This window comes from Callorhinus ursinus, unplaced genomic scaffold (genome assembly GCF_003265705.2).
Source record: "Callorhinus ursinus isolate GAN/ISIS: 27379988/994484 unplaced genomic scaffold, GSC_fseal_2.0 scaffold2, whole genome shotgun sequence".
In the NCBI taxonomy this organism is placed as follows: domain Eukaryota; kingdom Metazoa; phylum Chordata; class Mammalia; order Carnivora; family Otariidae; genus Callorhinus; species Callorhinus ursinus.
In genome coordinates, this window is record NW_027397064.1 from 100670796 (window position 1) to 100695161 (window position 24366).

The 24366-nt window shown below is 47.0% G+C and overlaps 1 non-coding gene across 1 annotated transcript; it reads left to right on the plus strand.

Moving 5' to 3' along the window:
- The first annotated feature begins 23829 nt into the window (after positions 1-23829).
- On the plus strand, positions 23830-23934 carry LOC112813278 (U6 spliceosomal RNA). Its single transcript, XR_003205497.1, has one exon. It is a non-coding gene; the product is annotated as a U6 spliceosomal RNA (small nuclear RNA).
- Positions 23935-24366: the final 432 nt, after the last annotated feature.

A 24366-nucleotide genomic window follows, 5' to 3' on the forward strand; every position in this document is an offset into this window, starting at 1 on the left:
TTCCCAGCTGGTAACACCTCTTGCCCTCCACGCCCTGGGCACACAGGAGGAGCAGTGGGTGCTGGCCCAAAGCCAGTGGTGTCCGAGGTAGACTGCAAACAGCGGCAGAAACATTTACTCTTCCCTGTCTCCAAGTCCTTGCAGTGACTTTGCAGCTCTTTCCTCGGGCGGGGGCGGGGAGGGGTACGGGGGGCGCTGTCTGTTCCCCTGCCCTTGAATCCAGGCTGGCCTGATCCAGCAGAAGTGTTCTCAGAAGTGATACTGAGCCAGGCCCCCGAGGCCAATAGGCTTCCCCTCTCCTAGTGACCCCTGGTAAGTGGACTCAGAAATCAGAGCTGCTTCCCTCCGTGGGAGACAGCACCTTGGTCCTGCGTCTCACAGAGAGAGGCTGTGGCGTGGGTGCAAAGTAATGCAGAAAGTGTTCATGTCTCCTGTTCCGAGTTGGGGGAAAGGGAAACGCAGTGGCCTCCTTCCTCACTGGAGGAGAAACTCTAGCATGCCGGGAAGCCAGTGCTAACGTCCTGGCTGCAAGGACGCCCGGGACAAGAACAATGTGCCTTGTCCCCCTGCATTGTGGCTGATCCCCTGCCCCCAGCTCAGGAGCCCCCACTCTTCTGGAAGCAGCTGCTGTTAAACTGTGTCATTCTGCAGAAGGGAGATGCCAAGCCCAGAGATGCTGCGTCCTTGTCCCAAGCCACAGAGCGAGTGAAGGGCGGGCTGAGACGGTCTCCTGGTGGACCCATTCTCAACCTCTCCCTGGAAATGCAGGCCCTGCTGCTTGTCCTGCTGCTTGCCCTGCCCCCTGCTCCTTCCTGCAAACCCAGCCCAGATCGGAGATCCTCTCTTAAAGATGAGAGTTCCTTGAGGGCTGGAGTCCTGTTGGCTTCATGTCTCTACCTTTCTGGTGTCAGGTGCTAAATCGGAGGCCAGAGGGGGAGCCAGGACAGGGTTGCGGAAAGATCTTGTCTGACTCCCCATCACTGGTTGCAAGTTCAAAGTCTCGTGGCACAGCACGCATACCTCTCTCTGGCGGTACTTGAAGCGTGCCTAGAAGTGATTATTCACATGTGTGTGCACATTTGTGCGTGTGAGCGCGCGTGCATACTATCTTTGTCCGTTGGATTGAGAGCTCCTTTATTTTATTTATTTTATTTATTTATTTGAGAGAGCACAGAAGGAGAGGGAGAGGGAGAAGCAGGCTCCCCGCCAAGCAGGGAGCCCGATGCGGGGCTCGATCCCAGGACCCTGGGATCATGACCTGAGCCAAAGGCAGACACTTAACGAGTGAGCCACCCAGGGGGCCCTGGATTGAGAGCTCCTTGATGGCATCAGCTCTGAGATAGATAGATAGATAGATAGATAGATAGATAGATAGATAGATAATAGATAGACAGATATCAGGTGGGTGGATGGATAGGTGGGTGCGTACACGGACGGATGGATAGATAGATGGACGCAGAAAGCACAGAAGGCAGGCAGGCAGGATGCAGGGCAATGCTTGACCCCAGAAAACCAGAGCAGCCAGGAAAGACACCCTGCAGCTGCCAAGGCTCTGAGTTCGAAACTAGAGGGCCCAGTGTGCTCTTAGCCATTCGATTTCTCTGATCTTCAATTTTCATCTATAAAAAGGGAGTGGTAACTACAGGGTCTGCCCCTCAGAAACAGATGAGAGGATGAGCCAAAAAGAACATGCTTCAGAGGTTCACAGAGCAGACAGACCCAGGGCCTTGAACTCACAGGCAGGAACCGGGTCCAGTTCCAGCTCTGCCACGTATGAAAGGCTGGACCTCAGGGATATGGCTTGACACCCCCACTCCACCGCCCCAACCACCCCCCCCACCCCCCCACCACCACCACCAAGCCTCAGCTGCAAAACCAGGGGAGGAAGTTGCTCCTTGGCAGAGGTTTGAGAATACGAAACAAGTTCTGTGTTGGAAGCAGGTGCACAGCAATGATCGCTTGGCGGCTGCGGTCAATTTCCTTCTTGGAAGGCCTAGCTCCACCCCTCCCTGCAGGGTTTGGAAGATCAGAGAGACGCAGGTGGGAGCTCAGCCGCTGGGCAGTGGCCCTGCGCTCGCTGGAGAGCAGGGCAAGCGGTGAAGGCTCCGCAGACGGATGGGGGGCGCACCTTGGAGGAGGTGGGCTGGATTTGTGAGGAAAACCCATTGCTCCCCAGCTGACTCCCAGGGAAGGGGGGCTGTGGGAGGGGAGATGTTGGCAAGGCAAAAAGAAGAGAAATATGTTTAAAACAAAATAATGACAGTTCCTGGGGAGATGCCGATATCAGCTAACCTGAGGACATGCTCTCTCTCGGGAAGGCTCAGGGGCCTGGCCGCTGGAGACAGCTTCTGCCACACCCGGGGGGAGCGACCCGGCTTCCTCCGCGGAACTGTCTCATTAGGAACGAGGTCTCCATGACAGTGGGGAGAAAATGGGGTCTGGGGCGCTCCCCCCCACACCGGGCAGCCCAAAGCAGGCAAGTTGAGCTGGGGCAGCTGGCCTCCTGGGTTCTTCTGGTCTAGTTCTAGGTTCTTCTCATTCCTGCTGGAGCCTGAGATCACTTAATTCCCTTTGCCCCACTGTCCGTCCACCTGTGAGGCCAGCTCCACAGCATCCTCTCCCTGTGTTGGGAGGGATGGTCCCATCCTGCTGGCCTTCTCCGAGAAACTGGCCGCCCCTCACCCCTCCACCGGAGCTGTCCAGGCTGCCCTTCCTCACCCCCTTCCCCAGACTGTGGGTCAGAAGCGTATGCACCAGGGAGGCTAATCCTCAGGTGACTGGTGCCCAGCAGTGGTCACTTAGATGCTCTTTTCCCTGGATCTGAATTTGGAAAGAATCTTCCACCTCTTGGAAGAGACAAAAGGCTGGGAGCAGAGGGGCTGCCCATACTTAGCAAAGGGGTGATGACTGGCGGAGGGAGGACACATGGGCTTTTCACGGTAGAGAAGAGGAAGTGGAAGAGGAAGGGGAGGAGAAAGAGAGAGAGTCCAACCCCCCCTAAAATACCCTCCACGGGACTCCAACCTCAGTCCCCACAAATCCTTGCATTAAAACCTATCCTTGGGACGCCTGGGTGGCTCAGTCTGTTACAACTCTTGATTTCAACTCAGGTCATGCTCTTAAGGTCTTGAGATCGAGCCCTCTGTCAGGCTCTGTGCTAGGCGTGGAGCATGCTTAAAATTCTCTCCCTCTCCCTCTGCCCCTCCCCCCTGCTCAAAATCCTGTCCTTTTTAAAAAATTTATGGACTTCATTTTTTCAGCCTTTTATATTTTATTTGATTTTATTTTTTGATCTATTTTTTAAGTTTTTATTTAAATTCCAGTTAGTTAACATACAGTGTAAAATTAGTTTTGTGCATACAATATAGGGATCAACCTTTTGTATTTTAAAATATTCATATAGAGAGAAATATGTGTTAAAAAACAACCATACAGGGTCAGCTGGGTGGCTCAGATGGTTAAGTGTCCAGCTCTTGGTTCAGCTCAGGTCATGATCTCTGGGTCGTGGGATCCACCCACATCGGGCTCCACGCTCAACGGGGAGTCTGCTGGAGATTCTCTCTCCCCCTGCCCCTTCGTCTGTCAGCATGTGCGTGTGCTCTCTCTGTCAAATAAATAAATAAATCTTGAAAAAAATATAAGCATACAATGGAACAAACTCTTCGGGACTAAATTATAGGCCAGTCTGAGAATCAGGACTGCAGCTTCCCAAAGAACTTCCCACTCACCACCTCCCTTCCCCCCGAAGTTGGCCAGTATGAGAACTTGTGGCTTTGCTTTATAATCTGTCCCAGCCAACTAAGCATGAGACCTTAACCACTGTAATTTAATTTTGCCTTTTAAACTTTGCCTTTTAAACTTTATATACATGGAATCATACCTACGTGTTCTTCTGAGTTCAGCTTCTTTCATTTAATGTAATAGTTTTTGAGATTAAATCATGTTTTGCCTGTCGTTTAGGTCATTCATTCTCCTTGCTGTTGATCACTCCACTGCATAACCACGCTTCAGTGCAAACATCTGTTCTTGGTCATGGACACTAGGATTGTTTCCAGGGGGAGACTAGTACACATAACCCTGTCCTACCACCCAATTTTCTTTAAGGGTCCTAAGTACATCTCTGATTTTTACCACCAGTGAGTGACCTGAACATGGGGACAGAGCACCCAACTTGAAAATGGGAAAATCCAGAGAAATCTGAGCCCTTATGAAAGGCTGCGTCCTGGACTTCTCAGAGAATGGACGTTCAGAATCGTTTCACTTTCTGGGTCAGGAAATCAATGAAGAATTTTTTGAGTGGGTAGAGTCTGAAAGGAGGTAAGGACAGGCCCTGACGCATGCGCAGGAGGCCATGAAAGACAGCACCTCGGGCTCTGAGGTCAAGGCAGCCTTCCAGAAAGAATCAGTCTTGGAGAGGCTAGGAGGAAGGATTCATTTAGAGTAACCTGGAAATTATTTAGTTTAGCCCTTTCTACAAAAACCTCTCCAAATGTCTGAGTCTTCTGGCTTCCTTGTCTCCCCAGACCAGGCAGGAACAGGGACCTCCTCCATCTCTGTCCACAGGAGCGCCTAGCTCACACTAGTCTGGACATTGAAGTCCACTGTCCGCACTTGGAGAGCAATGGGGTACCAGTAGGAGGGGACTGCGCAAGATAGGAGCTTGTCACAGAGCAGCCTCTGGGTGAAGGTAGTGGACAAAACAAGCCAGCTTACTTCGTAGAACAACACTTTCCAATGGAAGTCCTTGTAAAGGAGCGCTCGGATTCCAAAGATGGAAATCGGATTGTGTTCCCAGGCAGTTCACAGCCTCAAAGTCTGGACTATGCTGCTGCTATGTTAGCCTTCGTGGGATGTGGTCTGCACCTCTACAGAACATGAGAAAACCCATGTGCCAAGGTGTTCCAGCAGGGCAGAGGAAAACATTCAAGGGGTTATCTGGATTTGGATCCCACTGCAGACACTGGCTTGCTGAGCGATCATGGTCCTCTTTGGGTCTCTGCTCCTCTATCTGTAAAATGGGGAGCTAGACGAGGAGACAAGGAGACCTCTAAATACCACTTATCCCCCAACATCCTATGGGTCTACACATGCTCTGGGGAGGAGAGGGCATCGTAAATGAGATGTACAGCATTAAAGGACTGTTAGGACCGGGGCCAGATGTTACAACCCGAGCCTGTCAAGGAGACCCACTGTTAGCAAGGGTTTGGTTGGGAGAGCCCAAGTCAACTCCAGGCCTGTCTCTCCTCCCTGCGCATAGACCGCATTCAAGAATCGCAAATGGTTTTTGCTACTTTAAGAAAACACACACACACACACACACACACACACACACACAGATACCAGACACCTTACCTTTTCACTTCGTATGTCAAGAACATCTTTGCCAGTGAATATGGATAGCTCGAACTCATAATCCATGGAATGGACATGAAGTAGTTTATTCATCCAGTCCCCTATGAATGTACATACAGGTTGTGTCCAGTGTTTTGCCAACAGTGGTGTGATCAACACCCCGGTATGTACATCCTCCCATCCGGCAGTTTTTAACACACAGCTGAGATCATGTCACTCACCTCCTCCAAGATAAAATGCAAACTCCTTTCCTGGAGCTTCCAAGGCCTGCATGATCTGGCCCCGTGCCTTCTCTGAGCTCACCTTGGAACGCTCTCCCATGCCCACTGGTGCCAGCTCCGGTCGCAGGGCCGTGAACTGGCCAAGCCCAATTCTGCCTTGGGGGAATTACACCACCTCTTCCCTCTCCTAGAACGCTCTTCCTTGATCTTTAGTGACTTCTTCCTCGCCACTCAGAGCTCAGGTTCAATGTCACCTCCTCTGAGAGGCCTTCCTGTTCATCCAAGTGCAAGTAGCCACCCTCACTCTGTTATTATCTTATATCTATTCTCTGCATAGCCTGTCGGGGGTTGAGTTGTGTCCTCTAAAAAGATACAATGAAGTAACTCCCAGTGCCTGCGAATGTGACCTTATCTGGAAATAGTCTTTGCAGGTGCAGTCAAGTTAAGAGGAGGTCATACTGGGCTAGGATGAACCCTAATCCAATGACTGGTGCCCATATAAAAAGAGAGGAATTTGGACAAAGAGACACACAGAAAGAAGAGAATGCCCTGGGATGGCAGACTGCAGTGAGATGTCTAGAAGCCAAGGGACACCAGGGATTTCTGGCAGCCACCAGAAGCCAGGGGAGAAGCAAGGAACAGATTCTCAAACCTCAGAGCCTCCAGGAGGAACCAACCCTGCCAACACCTTGATTTTGAACTTCTGGCTTCCAGAACTTCGGGAGATATTTCATTCTATTATTTTAAGCCACTCAGCTTATGGTAATTTGTTACAGCAGCCCTAGGAAAGGAATACGCAGCCCTAATCCCCACCCAGTACATTTCTAGTTTCTCTATCTCTTTGATTCTTTGTGACCTGCCTCTCCCATTAGAACGTCAGCTCCATGAGAGCAGGGGCCTGCTCAGTCCTATTTTGGGCTATACCCTTAATGCTTGACACACTGACATTTTTTGAATGCAGGGGCGATGTGTTATTCCTGAAGGAAATAAATTCCTGTAAGTAGGATTGCAAAATTAACATGTAAGTGTATTTTAATTTTGATAGCCCAACAGATTAGGTTCCCCCAAATGTTGTAGCTACTGCCTTCCTCCCAGCAGGCCACAGAGTGCCCATTTCCCACGTCCTAGTCAGCCCTAGAGGGTGTTAACCTTGCTCACACTTGCCATCTGGAGAGTGAACATGGGATCGCATTGCTGTTCTAACTATTATTTTCTTGATTATTGGGAAAAGTAACCATCTTTTCATAGATTCGTGTGCTATTGGCATTTTTCTTGTGAACTGCTTTCTTTCCTGTTGGTATGTGTGGTGGGCAGAATTAATGCCCCCCCTAAATTTTCCGTGTCCTAATCCCCAAAACTGTGAATGTATTAGGTCACATGGCAAAGGGGAAGTAAGGTGGTGGGTGGAATTAAGGTTGTTAATCAGCTGACCTTGAGATGGGAAGATCACCCCAAATTATCTGGGTGGCCCCAGTGTAATCACAGGGGTCCTCATAAGTAGAAAAGGGAGGCATAGGAGAGAGAGCCAGAGAGGGCAACACGGGAAGGACTCAGCCTGACACTGATGGCTTTGAAGATGGAAGAAGGGACCAAAAGCCAAGGACATACAGACAACCTCTCGAAGCGGGAAAAGACCAGGAAAAGGACTTTCCCGAGAGCCTCTAGAAGGAACACAGATCTGCCAACGCTTTGATTTTAGCCCAGTGAGACTCATTTTGGACTTTTGACCTTTAGAACTATAAGAACAAATCTGTATTATCTTAAGCCACTAGCTTTGTGATAATTTGTTAGAGCAGCAAGAAACTAGTACACTATGTTTGAATTTTCTTGTCAATTCGTGAAACCACCACCTAGCAGGTGCACCAAAAATGAAGAATGAGTGAAAGAACAGATGAGCTCCAGGAATCTCTTTGCATTCTATTATTCCTGCATCCCTCCCCATCCCTGTGCCCTACAAACACCTAAGCTTCAGATAATGGGGAGACCCAGGTATTGTCCCGTTCCTTGGCCCTGTCCCTCATGCTTAGCTCGGAGGTGAGGTTCATCATAAATTCCCGTGTGCCTCACTTCCTGGGTGGGTCTGGATAGGGAGCAGGACTGGAAGGAGCATCTGCACACAGCAAAATGTGAGGCTTCCGAGTTGACGTGGGAGGTGAGCACGGACAAAATGGGGAGGCTTCCCGAATCCTCAAATACTCTCCAGCATGTCACAGGCTGCAGCAGGACACGCTCTCATGAGGACCAGAATGTGACTCCATTGTGTCGTTCAGCAGAACTGGAGTGGTCTGAGTCTGGATGGGAGGGAACATCACCTCCCATATGAGATTATAACCGACTGTCTTGGACTCTCCCAATCTGTTGGATTTGGGAGAATCCACATCATGAGCACCCCACGGAGGGGTCTCTATAGCAAGGACCTTCAGCTCCGAGCCAACAACCACATGAATGAGCTTGGAAGCAAATTCTTTTGCTCCAGCTGAGCCTTGAGATGTCTGCGACTCCGTCCCCCCAGCTGGACACAACCTCAAGAGCGACCCTGAGCCAGAACCACCCAGCTAAGCCCCTCCTGAATTCCTGACCCTCAGAAACTGTAAAATAATAACGTGCATTGTTTTAAGCCATTAACTTTTGTCATGTAGCAATAGTAACAAATATTGTTGGAAATCCTTTTCCTTTGAAGTTTTGAAAGCCACATTCTAAGGCTAAGGCCAGTGTTTCTGTTGGGAAATCCAAAACAGCTCTGATTCCCGATTCTGTGTGCCCAAGCCACTTCCATCTGGACGTTCTGACGTCTGGGCGGAAGTGGCTTCCCTTTAGCTTTACCCCACGTGTCTGCCTTGCTGGGTCCACATTTCCCATCCTCCCACCTCCTGGTGGGCTGCAAATTCCTTTCTTTCCATTCAGGGGAATTTTCTTGAATTATTTGATTGACAATTTCCTCGCCTCCATTTTGTCTAGCCTCCATTCCTGAAATTTCCTTTTATTAATATTTTGGGGCCCCTGGACTAGTCTTTATGTTCTTCCTCGCTATCCTCTCTCCCACCATGTTCCATTTCTGTGTTTTGTACTTTCTGAGCGATTTCTTTATCCTCTAATCCTTTAGTGAAGCTTTTTATTTTATTTTTAATCCTGTGTTCTCTTTTTTTGTTGTCTTTACTGAGGGCTCCCTTTTCAGGGCATCTCGTTCTTATGTCATGGATGCAATACCTTCTTTTATCACTCGAAGAGTATCAACACTAGAGATTTGGGGGAATTTTTTGGTTTGTTTCTTTAAAAGGTTTCTTCTTGGGGTGCCTGGGTGGCTCAGTTGGTTAAGCATATGACTCTTGATTTCTGCCTAGGTCATGATCTCAGGGTCGTGAGACTGAGCCCCAGGTCAGGCTCTGCACTGGGTGTGGAGTCGGCTTAAGATTCTTTCTCCCTCTCCCTCTGCCCCTCCCACCTCTCTCTCTCTTTCCCTCCCCCCCCCACAAAAAAAGTTTTCTTCTGTCTGCATAGTCTCTGTTCTGCCAGATTGTTTTCTTTATTTAATTTAATTTAACTTAATTTTATTTTATTTTACTTTAATCTCTTTCCCCTTGAGTGTTTCCTCAGATGTCTGGAATCTTGGTTTTCATGTTGATATTTAGAAGTGAACACTGAAGAATTGACTGGAAGGTCTAAAGCTTTATTGGGTTGAATTTGTTCTCCTGAGCCTCACTTAGGCAGATAGGATCAAAGTCAAGTCCCACCTGTGTTTAAATTCCCTTCCATGAGGGAATTGTGATGAGCATGGATGTTGTATAAGGGATGAATCTCTACATTCTACACCTGAAACTAGTATTACACTGTATGTTAACTAACTGGAATTTAAATTAAAACTTGGAAAGAAAAAAAATTAATAAAAATAAATTCATCTCTGTAAATGGGCTCCTGATGGACAGGTAGAGATAGGGGATCAAATGAAGGGCAGAGGGACAGATGAGAGCCTTCCAGGTGGGGGGCTGTCAGCCAACCCCCAGTGGGCCTCACCGAGGCTGGGCCACCCCAGCACTCAGCCCCACCCTGACTCCACAGTCCTGACCGCCACTTCCCACCCTTCCAGCTCTCTCCCACATCTTCAGTCTAGTGCAGAACACTCGTGATGTCTCTCTTGCCTATAATGAGAAATTTCAAACTACAGAAAAGTGTAGAGAGCAAAATGGCACCCATCCATTTACCACCTCATCAGCAGTGATAATTTTTAAAAATTTGCTTCCCATCATCTTTTAAAGACATAAAACACTACAGGTATAATTGAAGGCCCATGCGTATCCCCCCCCCCCCCCTTAGTCTCTTTCTTTTCCCTAGACTTAACCCTTCCACCCCTAGAGGAAACCACTATCTGCATTTTGGTGTGTCCAGGATTCTATTCTTTCTACTTACGCGTGCATCTTAAGTAATAGATAAGGTGTTTCAAGGGTTACATACATGATCCAAAGCTATTTATAAATTCACTGCAATCCCTGTCAAAATGTCAACAGCCTCTTTCACAAAAATGGAAAAGCTGACCCTTGGATTCATATCCATATGAATTCCAAGGGGCCTCAGAGCCAAAACAATTCTTGAAAAAGAAGGTCAGAGGTCTCACACTTCCGGATTTCAAAACTTGCTACAAAGCTACAGTATTTAAAACTATGCTACTGGTATAAGTCCATCAATAGAATAGAGTAGAGAGCTCAGAAATAAACCCTCCCCTATGCGGTCAGTTGATTTTTGACAAGGTTGTCAAGACCGTTCAATGGGGAAAGGACAGTCCTTTCAACAAATGGTGCTGGAAAAACTGGGTATCTTCATGCAAAAGCAGCTGGACCCTTAGCTAACAACAGGCTCAAAAATTAACTGGATATAGATCAAAGACCTACACTTAAGAGCTAAAACTTTAAGTCACCGAAAAAAACACAGGTGGACACCTTGACACTGAAGTTGGCAACAATTTCATAGATTCCACACCAAAAGTACAGGCAACAAAAGAAAAAATAGATAAATTGGATTTCATCAAAATTTAGTCTAAGTTTTTACACTTGCTGGCATAAAGGTTTTAAAACCTTTCTGTGTGATTTCTTCTTTGGCCCATAGGTTATTTATAAGTGTTCTGCTTAACGTCTGAACATTTGAGGTCTAATAATCTCTCTTTTGTTCATTTCCAGTTTCATTCCACTTTGGTCAGAGATCATACCCAGCATGATTTCACCTTTTGAAATTTGTTATAACTTGCTTTATGGTTCAATACATGTTCTATTTTGGTAAATATGCTCTTGAAGAGGAGAACGTGTATTCTCCAGTTGCTGGGTGCAATGTTCTATAGCTGTCTATTAAAGTCAAGGTGATTAACTCTATTGTTTATATTTTCTATATACTTACTGATTTTTTTATCTGCTTTTTCTATCAGTTGCTGAAAGAGATTTGTTAAAAATCTCAACTATGATTACAGATTTGCTTATTTGTCCTTTTAGTTCTGTCAACTTTTCTGCTTCATATTGTGCAGCTCTATTATTAGGTGTGTACAAATTTATGATCGTTATATCTTCCTCTTGAATGGGCCCTTCTATCACTATGAAATGTCTCTCCTTACCTTCCTCACTACTTCTGACTATAAAGTCTATTTTGTTTGATATTAATAGAGCCACACCTTTCATTTGGTAAGTGTTTGCATGCTATAATTTTTACCATCATTTTACTTTCTGTTTTTGTATGTCCTCTATTTAAAGTGTCTCATAGGGGTGCCTTAATCGGTAGAGCATGTGACTCTTGATCTCAGGGTCATGAGTTTGAGCCCCATGTTGGGTGTAGAGCTTACTTAAAAAAAATTTAAAGATAAAGTGTGTCTCATAAACAGCACATGATTGTTTTCTTTTTAATCCAGCCTAAAAATATTTGTCTTTTAATAAGAGTGGTGAGTGGAGTTTAGATCTACCATCTTGTTTCTTTTTAAAAATTTATTACACCTCCTCCTTAAGCTTTTATTTCTCCTTTGGTGTGTATTGTATTTTACATCTTCTGTTAAACTTTTAGTTGTATTTCTATTAATTTTTAGTGGTTAATTCAGATGCATCATTGACTTTTGGAGTCTACCTTAAATTGGTACCTTTACCATTTTACAAATAATAGAGGAACTTAGGCAGGTGTGTGTCCATCCTCTCTTTCGTACTACTGTCATTAAATTTTTTACCTCTACATATGCTATCAGTCCCACGAGCCATAGTTATTATAGTTGCTTCAGTCAATCCTCTTATAACCACCACATATTTGCCTCCTGGTACTGTCTATTTCATCCTGCAGTTTTGGATTTCCATTTGGGATCATTACCCTGTATTTCTCCCAGCGTGAGTCTGCTGGTGATAAGTTCTTTCAGCTTTGTTAGTGTGAACCTGTCTTTACTTTGCCTTCATTTTTTTCATTGTAACCTTTTAAAGCTTTGAAAGAATCACAAAGTTATGGAAAAGTACAAAGCGTGATACAAAGAAATGTGTTTTTTTCCTGAACCATTTGAGAGTATTTTGTCAACCCAGTATCCCTGAATGTTTTAGCATATGTTTCCTATATTTTCTGGCATAGAATACAACCTTCAAAATCAGGCAGTTAATAATGATGCATTCTCATCTTATCCAAGACCCCATTTAAGATTTGCCAGTTGTCCCAATAATGTCTTTTTAGAAAAGGAATCCTGCGTCAGATCAAAAATTTAGTTGTCATGAGTTATCATGACTTTTAAGTCTCCTTCAGTCTCGACCAGCTCCTCAACCTTTCCTAACTTTGATACTTTTACAGATTACAGGCTAGATATCTTACGGAATGTCCCCCCCCCATGTGTATTTGTCTGATAGCCTGATTTGTGAGCATCACATTCAGATTATGCATGTTTGGCAGGAATGTCACAGAAGGAGTGCTGAATTCTTCTCACTGCATCTCATCAAGTGGTACCCACACTGGTGATGCATACTTTGATCATTTGATTATGGTGGGGTCTGCCAGCCTTCTGAACCCTGTAAATTATTCTCTTCTCCCTTGTAACTAATGAGTATTTTGTGGGGAGGGACTTTAAAACTATATAAGTAGTCTTGGTCCTCGTTGAACTTTACTACTTAACTATTTATTTATATAGATATGTGGTTTCTTATTTTATTCCAAGGATTACAGTCCAATTTATTATTTATTTTTATTTTCAGGTTGTCCCTGATTTGATCAGTGGGAGCCACTTCAAGACAGCTTCTGTATCCTTTCGACACATCCTCATCATTCTTTGAGCACTTCCTTGCATTTAGGCACAAGATGTTCCAGATTCATGTTATACTTTCTCTACCCCAGTGTTAGAATCAGTCATTCTCCTAGGATCCCTGGCTTCTTTCTTAGAAACTATTATTTAGTGGAACCCCTGGGTGGCACAGTTGGTTGAGTGTCTGACTCTAGGTTTCAGCTCGGGTCATGACCTCAGGGTCATGGGATCAAGCCCAAGTTGGGTTCTGCACTCAGCACAGAGTCTATTTGAGACTCTCTCTTCCTCTTCCCTCCTCTAAAATAAATAATCTTAAAAAAAAAAAAGAAGAAGAAAAAGAAACTTATTTAGAAACCAAAATTTAGGTGTTAGGCATTTTCCTTGCCAATGAGGTGTATCTTCTCTCGGCTTTGTGTGGCCAGAGCTAAAGAATATGTGTGTGTATGTGTGTAATACATATACAACATTTTAATATCTATTATATATACACATATATTATATATATGTATATGTGGATGAATCCATTCAGGTACATTCTATTCCAAACAAGCATCACAGGGTTTGTTCTAGTTTTCTCCTTTTCTAAATTTGTAACTCTCTGGCTAAACCTGAACCTCCTCTCCACAAATGGGGATGATCTCTTCACTGTGCTCAAGATCTGGCATCCCACATCTGGCTTCCCTTCCATGGAAATGCCCTTCTCATCCTATCTGGGCTCTGACATCCTGCTCTGGGCCACCATGGCTTCCTCTACTCTCCACAATCTTCATACGAACACATACACACCACACCTTGTTCTACCCCACCCAATGGGTTTAGAACTAAATTGCTCAGGAATGGAAGAGAAGAAAATGGAAGGGAAAGAGGAACCTGAATTGCCTTTATTTTTGAAAAAAAAAATTTCACAGAATATAGAAATGTTTCTACAGTTAAAAATGTCATTCCATTGCCTTCTGGATTTCATAGTTGCGATTGACAAGTCAGCCAAAACTCACTGTTGCTTCTTTGAATGTAATGTGTTCTATTTTTTCTGGCTGCTTTTAACATTATCCCACTGTCTTTTGTTTTCACCTATATGTAGTTGTCTTTGTATATCTTTAACTTGGGATTCACTGAGTTTTGTGAATCTATGAAATGATGTCTTTCTCTGATTTTGAAAACTCTTGCCCTTTATCTCTTCAAATATGCTTTTCTTATTCTTTCTTCCTCCCCTTTTCTGAGAATCTAATTATATACGTGATCGATCTGAAGACTGTCCCAATATGTGCCTTATACTCTGATCTGTTATTTTCATTATTTTCTCTCTCTGTGTTTCAGTTTGAGTATCTTCTATATACATGTCTTTGAGCTCATTCATCCTATCATCTACTGTGTTTACGGTGCTGTTAAATCCATTCAAAGAACCCTTAATTTCAAATACTAAGGTTTTTTAGTTCTTGAATCTCTATTTGAATTTTTATAGATTCTAATTCTTTGCATTAATCCTCCATCTTTTCCTTCATTTGCCCATCTTTTTCTATATATTCTTTTATTCTGTTTACCATAGTTATTTTAAAATTTTTGTCCGATAACTCCAATAGCAAAATTATCTGAGTTGTGATGGTGGGATGAATACCTCCAACCAAAATTTGGTTCAAATGTCAAGACTGATGACATCAAGCACACACCAAGAAGATATAAGAAGATTTATTATTCACATATGAGGATTTCTGGGGAGAGCCTGAAAACCTCCCAAGCAGGTCTAAAAATGGCTTGAGGGAGCAGCGAAAGGAGACTGGCTTTGAAGTCATTGGAGAGTGGGGCTAGAGGCAAGTGTTTCCATTCATGGACCAGGGCTTGCATGGTTTAAAGTCCCTGCTGAGACTAATGGAGGGAGCACCTAGGCTTTCTTATGAGCTGGCCCAGGTCTGAAACAGAAGGGAAGAGGGAGTGGTGGGGCTTAAAAGCTGTCAGCATTCAAATATCAAAAATGGAGTCAGACTTTTTACTATAAACTGTGCTATGGACTGAAAGTTTGTTCCCCCCCCCCCCGCCCCTAAATCATATGCTAAAGCCTTAACCCTCATTGTCATGGTATTTGGCAGTGGAGCCTTTGGGAGGTGATTAGATTTAGATGAAGTCATGAGGGTGTAGCCCTCATGATGGGATTAATGCCCTTACAAGAAGAAGAGATAGCAGATCTCCCTCTCTCCACCACGTGAGGACACAGCAAGAAGGTGGCCATCTGCAAGCCAAGAAGGAGACTCTCACCAGGCACTGAAGGTGCCTTGATCTTGGATTTCCTAGCCTCCAGAACTGTGAGAAATAAATGCCTGTTATTTAAACTATCCAGGCTGTGGTATTTTATTATGGCAGCCCAGGTGACTGAGACACTCTATTGGTCTGCATCTATTACATTTTTTTCTCATGCTTTTTGGTCATGATCTCTTATCTATTCATGTGTCTTATAATTTTTTTAAATTGAATTTCAGATATTATATATAAAAGAATCATAGAACTTAAAAATCATTATTCTTCTTCTCCAGAAAGAATTCTTCTCCTATCTCCTTTTTGGCAGATAAGGGGCAAATCACCCCAATCCAATCAGAAACTGAATTGGGCTGGAGCTGGATTCCAGGGTTAGTGTACCTCTGGTTTCAGACATCACAAGGGTGAGACATGGCACGCGTTTCTTGCAGCTTCTTCCTTCTAGCAACTTTCTCTTTCTAGAGGCTTCCTTCTCACGCATGGTCCTCCTGAGTTTTTTATATTGTGAGACCGGCAATTCTTTGTCTCCTTGGCCTTGAAAGTTCTGCTCTTCTGAGTTACTGAGCTTATCTCTTTACCTCCCTTCACATGCAAGCAAAATATCTTCCAAATGTTTTAAGGTGGATACTTTCCATGTTTCTTGAAGGCTTTTTCCTCTAGTTGTATTTTGCTTTTCTTTCTTTCTAAAAAAAAATTTTTTTTTAAGATTTTATTTATTTATTTGACAGAAAGAGAGAACACAAGTAGGCAGAGCAGCAGGCAGAGAGAGAGGGAGAAGCAGGCTCCCCGCTGAGAAGGGAGCCCGAAGTGGGGCTCAATCCCAGGACCCTGGGATCGTGACCCAAGATGAAGGCAGACGTTTAACCAACTGAGCCACCCAGGCATCCCTGTATTTTGCTTTGCAAGAACTAAAAAACTGTGCCTTGATAGCCCATCCCACCAGCATCTTTTACTACCCCAGCACTCAGTGTTCTATGGGGAAAGTTTGGAGCTTTGTATTCTCTAGTCATTCAGGATAGTCCATGTAGCTGTCAAAATCCCTGATGGTTTCTCCTTCCGCTAGTGCCCAACACTCAGTCTGGACACTGACTCAGCAAATGGACTCATGGAAGAAAAGGCTTAGTAATCCCAACTCACCTAGGGAGAGTTTTTCCTTCCCAGTAGGTTTGCCGCTACCTACTGCATTCTACCCAAAAGTAGAACCTCTCTGGATGCTTCATTTTCATTGCTACCTATCACAAAACTATCCTTACAAAGAAGGTGGAGAAATGCGAAAATGTGATCACAACAATAGTACAATTCAGCAGATATCTTGACTAGTTGAATAGCTCCAGTGGACTACCGAAGTATTTTTCTTTCTCTATCATGCTAAGGAATTAATGCCTTCCTTCCATACAGGGAGATTTAAAATTTAAGATGATCACAGCTCAAGCAATGTTTTACTCAACAAAATAATTGTCAATACTGGTGCTTCAGCCATCTGATATGAGTTGAAGGGAGGAAAAAGGTATGTTTGGGCATGAGATCTTAATGTCACCTTTCGATCTTTCTGACTTAGCAACTACTGCCTCCATCTGTTTTTCAGGTTGGCTCAGGATCTGAAGGAACAGTAGAGTAACTGAAAGGCGGTGAGTTTGGATCAGGTAAAGGCTTCCTTTTAAATTCCTGTGTCACTTTCAGGAAGCTACTTAACCTCTCAGGTTCTGCTTTCCTCCTTTATAAAATAAGACATGCCTACCTCCTAGGGCTGTTGTAAGAATTATATTAAAGTACCCCAGACACAGGACACAATCTACACGTCGTCCTCATTGGTCTTCACTGGTCCCCAATTTACCCTTATGCAAAATTAAGATGGTGCCAACCTTCCAGAATTGTTTTGATTCTGCAGTGAAAAATGAGACCATGAAGAAGGGATGTATAAATGCAAAATGCTGTGCAAAGAGATTTGGTGTCTGTGTTAGAGATGGCTCTTTGGGTGGCTGAGTCACCAAGTGACTGGTCTCATAGCAAAGTCCAAAGGCCTTTCTGGTTAATTTTTGTTTCTAGGGCCTCTTCCCTGTCAGTGCATCCTCAAGTCCACCTGTCTTCAAAGTGTTGCAGGGTGCCATCTCCAGTGGGAAGCCTGCTCGGAGCTGACCAAGCTGGGACCTAGTGTGCTGGTACCTCAGCGCACCCTCAGGGCCCAGGGAGCTGCCGCTGTCCACCTAATCGCGAGGACATGCCCACCCAGTCCCATTAGGTTGCCACTTGGTGCAGTGCTTGGAATCACAAAACGCAGCAATCAGATCCCACCTCTGCTTGACTACCTGTGTGATCCTGGGCAAGTCCCTTAAACTTTCCGCCATCAATTTCCTCATCCATGACCCAGGGATACAATAATACCTACTGCTGGACTGTTGTAAAGACTAAAGGAAAATAACAACAGGAAGCCTGGGGTACATAGGAGATACCCATGATTGACAACTGTCACTTTGACCGGGTCCCTGGCACCTCCTGCATCCATGTGCCCAGCTCTGTGCTGGCTCAGCGCCAACATTCCACTTTTCCCGAGGGCCGAATCCCTTTCCCGGGCCCACGCTCCCTAAAGATGGCACTCCCCTGCTTCCCCACCTCCCAGGCAACAGAGGGCGCCGCTCCCGGGGGGCCCGGCTGGGGGCCGGCAGAGCCAATGGGAGTGCGGGAAGGCGGTGGAGCGGTCAATGGGCACGGGGCGGGGCGGGCCAAGCGCTCCTCTCTGAATGCCTGGAGCGTCGGGGCTCCTGGCCCGGCCTGCACTTTCCCGGCCGGGCTTAGGCAGGGCGCCAGGGCTGCCAGTGGCCTCCACCCCGCTTCCCAGCCCGGAGAGCGTTAATAAATTAGGCTATTCGTAGTAGGGCCTGAAAAGGAGCCCTTTCTGTCTAATAAGAAAGACAAAGTTTTGTCAGTATCTGTTTCTCAAACCCAAACAGTACGGTTATGTGGGTCTCCGGGTTCTGCGGTGGGGGAACCCTAGCAGCCAGGGGTGCTGGGTGCCCCAAGGGGCCACTCGGCCAGGAACCAGGGGGTCTCTGCTCTGCTAGGCTTTGGAGAGGAGAACAGATCATCTCTGGGGTCGGGGCAAACAGGCGTGTGGGCCGCAGGAGCCTGCCTATGGAGGGCCCGGCTCGGGCCTCCATCGGCCCCCACCGACCTCAGGACATCTGCCCCCACCCTGCCTGGGCCCCGGCTAATTCTGGGCCCATTGGGCCACCTCTGTGCACTCTTCACCCACCGCCCCTGCTTCTGGCCTCATCTCTGCTCCTCACTCACACCCAGCCCCCACTCACCCCGTTTTCCCACCTAGCTGCTCCTTCTCATCCCTCAGGCCTCTGCTTCCCTGAGCACCCATCTGCAGGAGAGGTCTCCCTCCCCATCACTCTCCATCACATGGTCCTGCATGTCCTTCACAATGCTTATCCCAACATGAAACCATTCATTCATCTGGTCATTGTCTACTCCCCAACCAAGGGAGTTTGTCCGCTCTACCAGGGCGGAGAGCATGCCTCTGGTTCACTCGTGTACCCGCAACACAGAGTGGACCCTCAGCAAATTGATGTTGATTGAGTGAATCCAAATATGGTCCTTAAATGCCCAAGACCCTTCTGGGACTATTCTTGTTGCAGACTGATGAGTCCAACCAAGGCCTTATTCTCCACACCCTCCTGGAGAAATACCCATGGTTGGTGGAAGAGGTAGAGGGGGATCCTCTACTAAACACCAGCATGAGAGAGGCTGGGGCCCAAACATGTCTGTATGCTCTCTCTCATACAAGGAAAACAGGGGAAGCTCCGGCCAACATCTCAGAATTTGGGAATTTTCTAGAGCTGTTGTGAACTAGGTGCTCAGAAATCCCTGAATATCTTATTGATATTTTGTTGAGTTGAGAGAGTCTACGCCTGGCAAGATAATATAAGGAAAATGACCCTGATATATTGAGTTCCTGTACCAGGCATGTTCCCTGTCTTAGCTCAGGCTGCTGAAATGAAATACCACAGGATGGATGGCTTAAATAAGAGACATTTATTTCTCACAGTTCTGGAGGCTGGGAAGTCCCAGATCAAGGTGCTAGCAGATTCAGTTCCTGACGAGACCCACATCCTGGCTGGCAGATGGCCACTTTCTCTCTGTGTCCTCACATGGCGAAAGACAGAGAAGCAAGGTCTCTGGTGTCTTTTCTTATAAAGGCACTAATTCCATCACGGGGGCCCCACCCTCATGACCTCATTTAAACCTAATTATGTCCCACAGGCCCTACCTCCAAGTACCATCACATGGGCGGTTAGGGTTTCAACATATGAATTGGGTTGGGGGGGGACACAAGCACACAGTTCATAACCCTCCCTACATCAACTATAATCTCTACAGAAATACCACAACGTGGGTGATTAATCTCATTTAGGAGCACTCTGAGGTGCAGGGAGGCAATGGGGGAGATTTACTCAAGGTCACACAGTGAAACCAAAGGTCAGTGGCCTCCTTCTGTAGTAAGCTGCCCCCCCAAAACCTGCTAGCTAACCCCTATCACACAGAGATCACAGAACAGGCCCTGGGGTCTGGTCGGCCTGTCCACTAAATAATAAAAGTTTTTGCTAAAAAAAAAAACTCAGAAAAATAACATCCTGGATTGGATGGAACCTTATGCCCTAAGCATCCCATTTTGGATTTGCTCATTTATTTCTCCGTCCTACAAAGACTGGTGAGTATATAGCAGTGTTCAAGAGAGCATGACCCGCCTCTGGCAGGGCTGACACTGGGTAGGGAGTAGACAATGAAGAAACAAACTAATAATTCCACATGGGGTCAAGTATCATAAAGGAAATATACAGAGTGGTGAGTATAGAGCAACGAGGAGGGAGGGCTCCCCTGCATATGGGTGGTCAGGAGGGCCCCTAGGAACAGGTGACAGGACAGACTCCTAGAGGGACAGAACTTGATGACTCTCAGCACAACTGCTTCTGAATTTCAGAATCACACCTGTGGAGCCTGAGACCCTCTACTCGGAAGGGGACTCCAGGTGGGCCCCACAGCACAAGGCCCAGCAAGACCCCAGCACCTGCTGCTTCTGTGCCCACAGCGCCTCCCCGACCTCCACCTTCCCTACAAGGGCCACCCCCCCCACACACACACACCTCCCCTTTGTTTCTTTATTTACTTTACCACATCTGAGGAGTTTTTAATGGGAGAAAAGGCCTAGGAATGGGGTTGTCTGAGGACAAGGAAAAGAGCCACTTGCTGTGATGAATGTTCTTGAAAAGCAATTTCTTTTTTCACAGGTAGCTCTCTGGGCTTGGGAACAAAAGTGCTTTGGCTGCCTATCAAATACTAACAGAGGCTAACTGTGTTCTCGGCACTTCTCTCTCCCCACACACGCACACGCTCACTCAAGCCTCTCCCGATGCATGACAGAACAACATCAAGTTCAAGGGCTCTGGGGGGGGGGGTCTCCTCTCAGGATAAAGTGGCAGCTATTTTCGTGGTGCCCAAGGACCTTCCTCTTGCCCCCTCCCCCATTCCCTGCTCATTTTTTCCCAAGCAGCGACCACACTGCGAGGACATCTTCTCTGTCCTGCTGGGAGGGGAAGGAGAGGCTCCCCAGGAAATCAGAGAGCAGGTGGGAATCCTGAAAATGGTAATACCATCCACAGCAGCCAGGAGCTCACACGGGGTCTCCCCGAAGTTTAGCAGCAGGGGAAATAATCCTGCACCTTTGCCCCGGGGCTCCAGCCACATCCCCCACCGACCAGAGCCACCATATTCACATTGTGAGGCCTCATTTCTCGGTTGTCCTCAGTTTACCCAGGCAAGATCTTTTCCCCCTAAGGATGGACTCTCAGGCCTCATAGTGCATCTGTGGGGAACACCTCCCAGATGGTGCCGACATAGAGGCCACTGATGCTCCTAAGTCGCCAGAACCCTGCTTTTGCCAAATGATGGTTGTGCCTGGCTATCTGAGAGACTATTTTAAATCCTTGGGAAATATGACAGCTAAAGCAAAACAAGAGATTAAGTTTCCAGCTGGGCCCACGCAGAACTGGTGAAAAATTACAATGTCTGAAACTGACTGTTATAAGAGTCTGAGTTTCAGCAATAATTCCAGGAAGTCTCCTGCTAGTGCACATCCTAGAAGGAAGATGGGACCGAACTCTACCTCTCTCTCCTGCTCCCCTTTAAGTTTAAGTTGACTCCTGCTTTTAAATTTATCAGAGGGACAGTCATCAGAAACAAGAGGCTGGCTGGGGGGTGACTCAGCCTGGACAGGCAAGTAGACTTCACTGTCTAATCATATTACAGGTGTGTCTGGAAACATGACTTCACTTCCTCAGCAGAGTGCTGGAATTAGGGATTTGGGTTTGTTCTTCCGAAGAGGGAGTGACATTTCTCATCTCAGTCATAGGGCAGAGGCCTCTATCCCCTACAAAAAGAACTTGAGACAAGTAGCAGGGTGTGGGCTTCCTTTGGCCCACTCTGTCAGCCCCGATTCTGGAGCTTGGACAGGTCTCTAGACTAAGGCCCCCAACTCCAAATTCTGACAGTGGCTGAAGAGGCAGGGCAGGGAACGGTCAAGCCTGTGTTCTCCTCCTTCCTTCTGGGACCGTGGTAGCCAGCCTCCAAAGACGGCCTCCAATGAGCTTCGTGTCCTTGCGACTAGCTTTTGACTAGTAGAATGTGACAGAAGCAATGCTTGTACTTCTGAGGTTAAGTCATAAAAAGCCTTGTGATTCTGCCAGGGTCTCCCAGGTTATGCACTTGGAAGTAGCCAGGCTCCGTGTAAGAAGTCTGACTTCCCCGAGACCGCCACGCTGGGAGGAAGTCTACACAGCAGGGCCACGTGGAAAGAGAGCTGCCCAGCTCGCCCCCATTCTCTCAGCCACCCAGCTGGGGTACAGACAGGCTATGTTGGGTGACCTGTCCAACTGAGCCTCAGCCCTCCAGCTCAGGCCACCCTCCAACTTCAGCCACAAGAGAGACCCCAAGAGAAAATGGCCCAACTGAGCCCAGTCAACTCATGAAAGAAAACAAATGCTATAGTAAGCCAGGAAGTTTCAGAGTGCTTTGTAATGCAGCAAGAGAAAGCCAGAACAGAGATCCTGGCATGGCTAAAGAAGAGGTTTGCAAAGAATTTCCCAGTCTAGGTGACCAATGGTTCAAGCACTGGTTTTCAAACCGGCTCAGCTAAGGAATCTCCTGTCCATTGAAATCATAATCAGAACAGTGATATGCAGCAGAAATAAAAGCACAGTGGCTCTCTTTTTGATAAGGAGGGCGGCCCTAACCAATCTCTCCTTATCTCACATGCCCCTGCAGCTGCCCCTGGGAAGTGAATGAGACCTCCTCCTAATCCCCAGGTGAATCCCCAGGACTCTCATTCTTATTCTCCTTTCTTTCTTTCCTAAAAACTAAAGACAAAAACAAAACAAAACAAAAAACAAAAACAAGGAACAAAAAACAACCCACAACAGACTTTCTTCATCCACACTCCCCTGGTCCAGAGGGGATCCTGGCCACACCCTGGAGTTGTGCCCACGGTGGTCTTGATGGGCCTCCTAGACCTCTAAAGGTTACACACTCTGAGGACCTTCCTTTTCTCCGCAAGTGGGAGATGCCCCCAGGTGGCTCCAGCATCCATGTTCTCTGGCAACACCCTGCCTTCCTTCACCAAAAGACACCAGGCTCATGGTCTGGCTGGCCCTCCTTAGATGCTAGGACACCTCTTCTGCCAAAAGACATGGTTATCAAGAGACATTGTATCACTCTCTGCTGCCAACCCACCATTTAGGTAGAAAAGAGACAAGTGTATACCACTCTATTGTCCTAACGGAGAAACTGAGGCCCAGAGAGGTTCACCCTCTCTGTAAAGCAGGAGTAGAGATCTCCACGGCCCCAGTCCAAGCCTCGCTTCCCAGCAGCATTAGCTGCTCCACCACCCCTGTGTGCATGAAGGCAGTGGCCGTAGGCCTGAAGGGAGGGTACACTTCTCCTCCAAAGCCAAGCCAAGCTGCACCCCAGCTCTTCCTGCAGACCTCACCAGGCACGGCCCCTCCCCACCTGGCTTATCCTGGCTGAAGCTGGAGCCTGAGAGTCCTTCCAGGACCAGGCGATCACCCAGTAGCCAGCCCCACCCCCACCCCGAGACGGTATGTACTGCATAGATCTTGTGCCCTTTTCAGCATTATCACCAGTGCCCCCAAACTCTGTCTTCTCATCTTCTCAGGGAGAGTGAGCACTTGCCTAATAAGCACTTGACTGATCTCCAAAGCCAAGGTTTGTTCCAATGGGTTTGACTTTCAACCTCCCCATGTCTCCTTGAAAAAATGAACCGCGCTTTTGTACCACAGGACATGCCCCAGGAATAGCTCACCTAGACTGCTTTCGAGAGGGGGGGTTCATGAGGAAGAGGCCACAGAGAAGGCAGACATCTGAAAGGTGCCATTAAAATGATGAACGCCTTTCTCCATGGTGCCTTGGGCAAGGCGTTGAGCTTTATTACTCATCTCTTCCACGGGGAGGTCACGGTGTGAGAGTATCCTGTGCTCCTTTGGCCAGGACGCGTGCTCTGGGCCCACACTCGCATCCTTGGGAATGGAGGATGGAAAGCAGGGCCTCAGAATGCTCTGTCTCTGGCGAGCTAACTGCATCCCTGCCTGAAAGCAGGGCTTGGGCAAAACAGACCAGGGTCCCTCGCAGGCCACTGTGGCCATGTCACAGCCACCGTCCCCCCTCCCCACCATCACATTTCCCCCAAGCCCACAGATTCCCATGCTCCCTTCGGCAGCACATATACTAAAATTGGAACGATACAGAGATTAGCGTGGCCCCAGGGCAAGGGTGACACGCAAGCCAGCAGATTCTCCCCATGGTCTGCCACTTCCCATCAAGGGAAAAATCCCAACAGCTAAGCCAGAGTTCCGACCAATTTAGAAAGATCTGAACACACTACACTAACAACAATAACGACCGATGACCCAGTCACTGTAATGACCAAGGACTGTGTCAGGTGCTCGACATTTCCTGCAAAGCAGTGTTGGCCATCTTGCTTGCCCAGAGACTCAGAGAATTGGGGAAACTTGCTGCTGTGTAAGTAACAGCAGAGCTGGGATTGGAAACCATGTCTCTATGGCTCCAAAGCTCACCTTGCCCTTTCCATTAGTGACATTGCTCGTGTGATCGAGAGGGTGAGACTTTGCTGTGACAGAAACAAGAGGCTGGATTCAAGGCCTGGGAGGAACTGGGTCAGTTTGAACCAAATAACGGGGCGGCACCCTCTGCCTCCAAACCAGCATTCCCTGGCAGGCC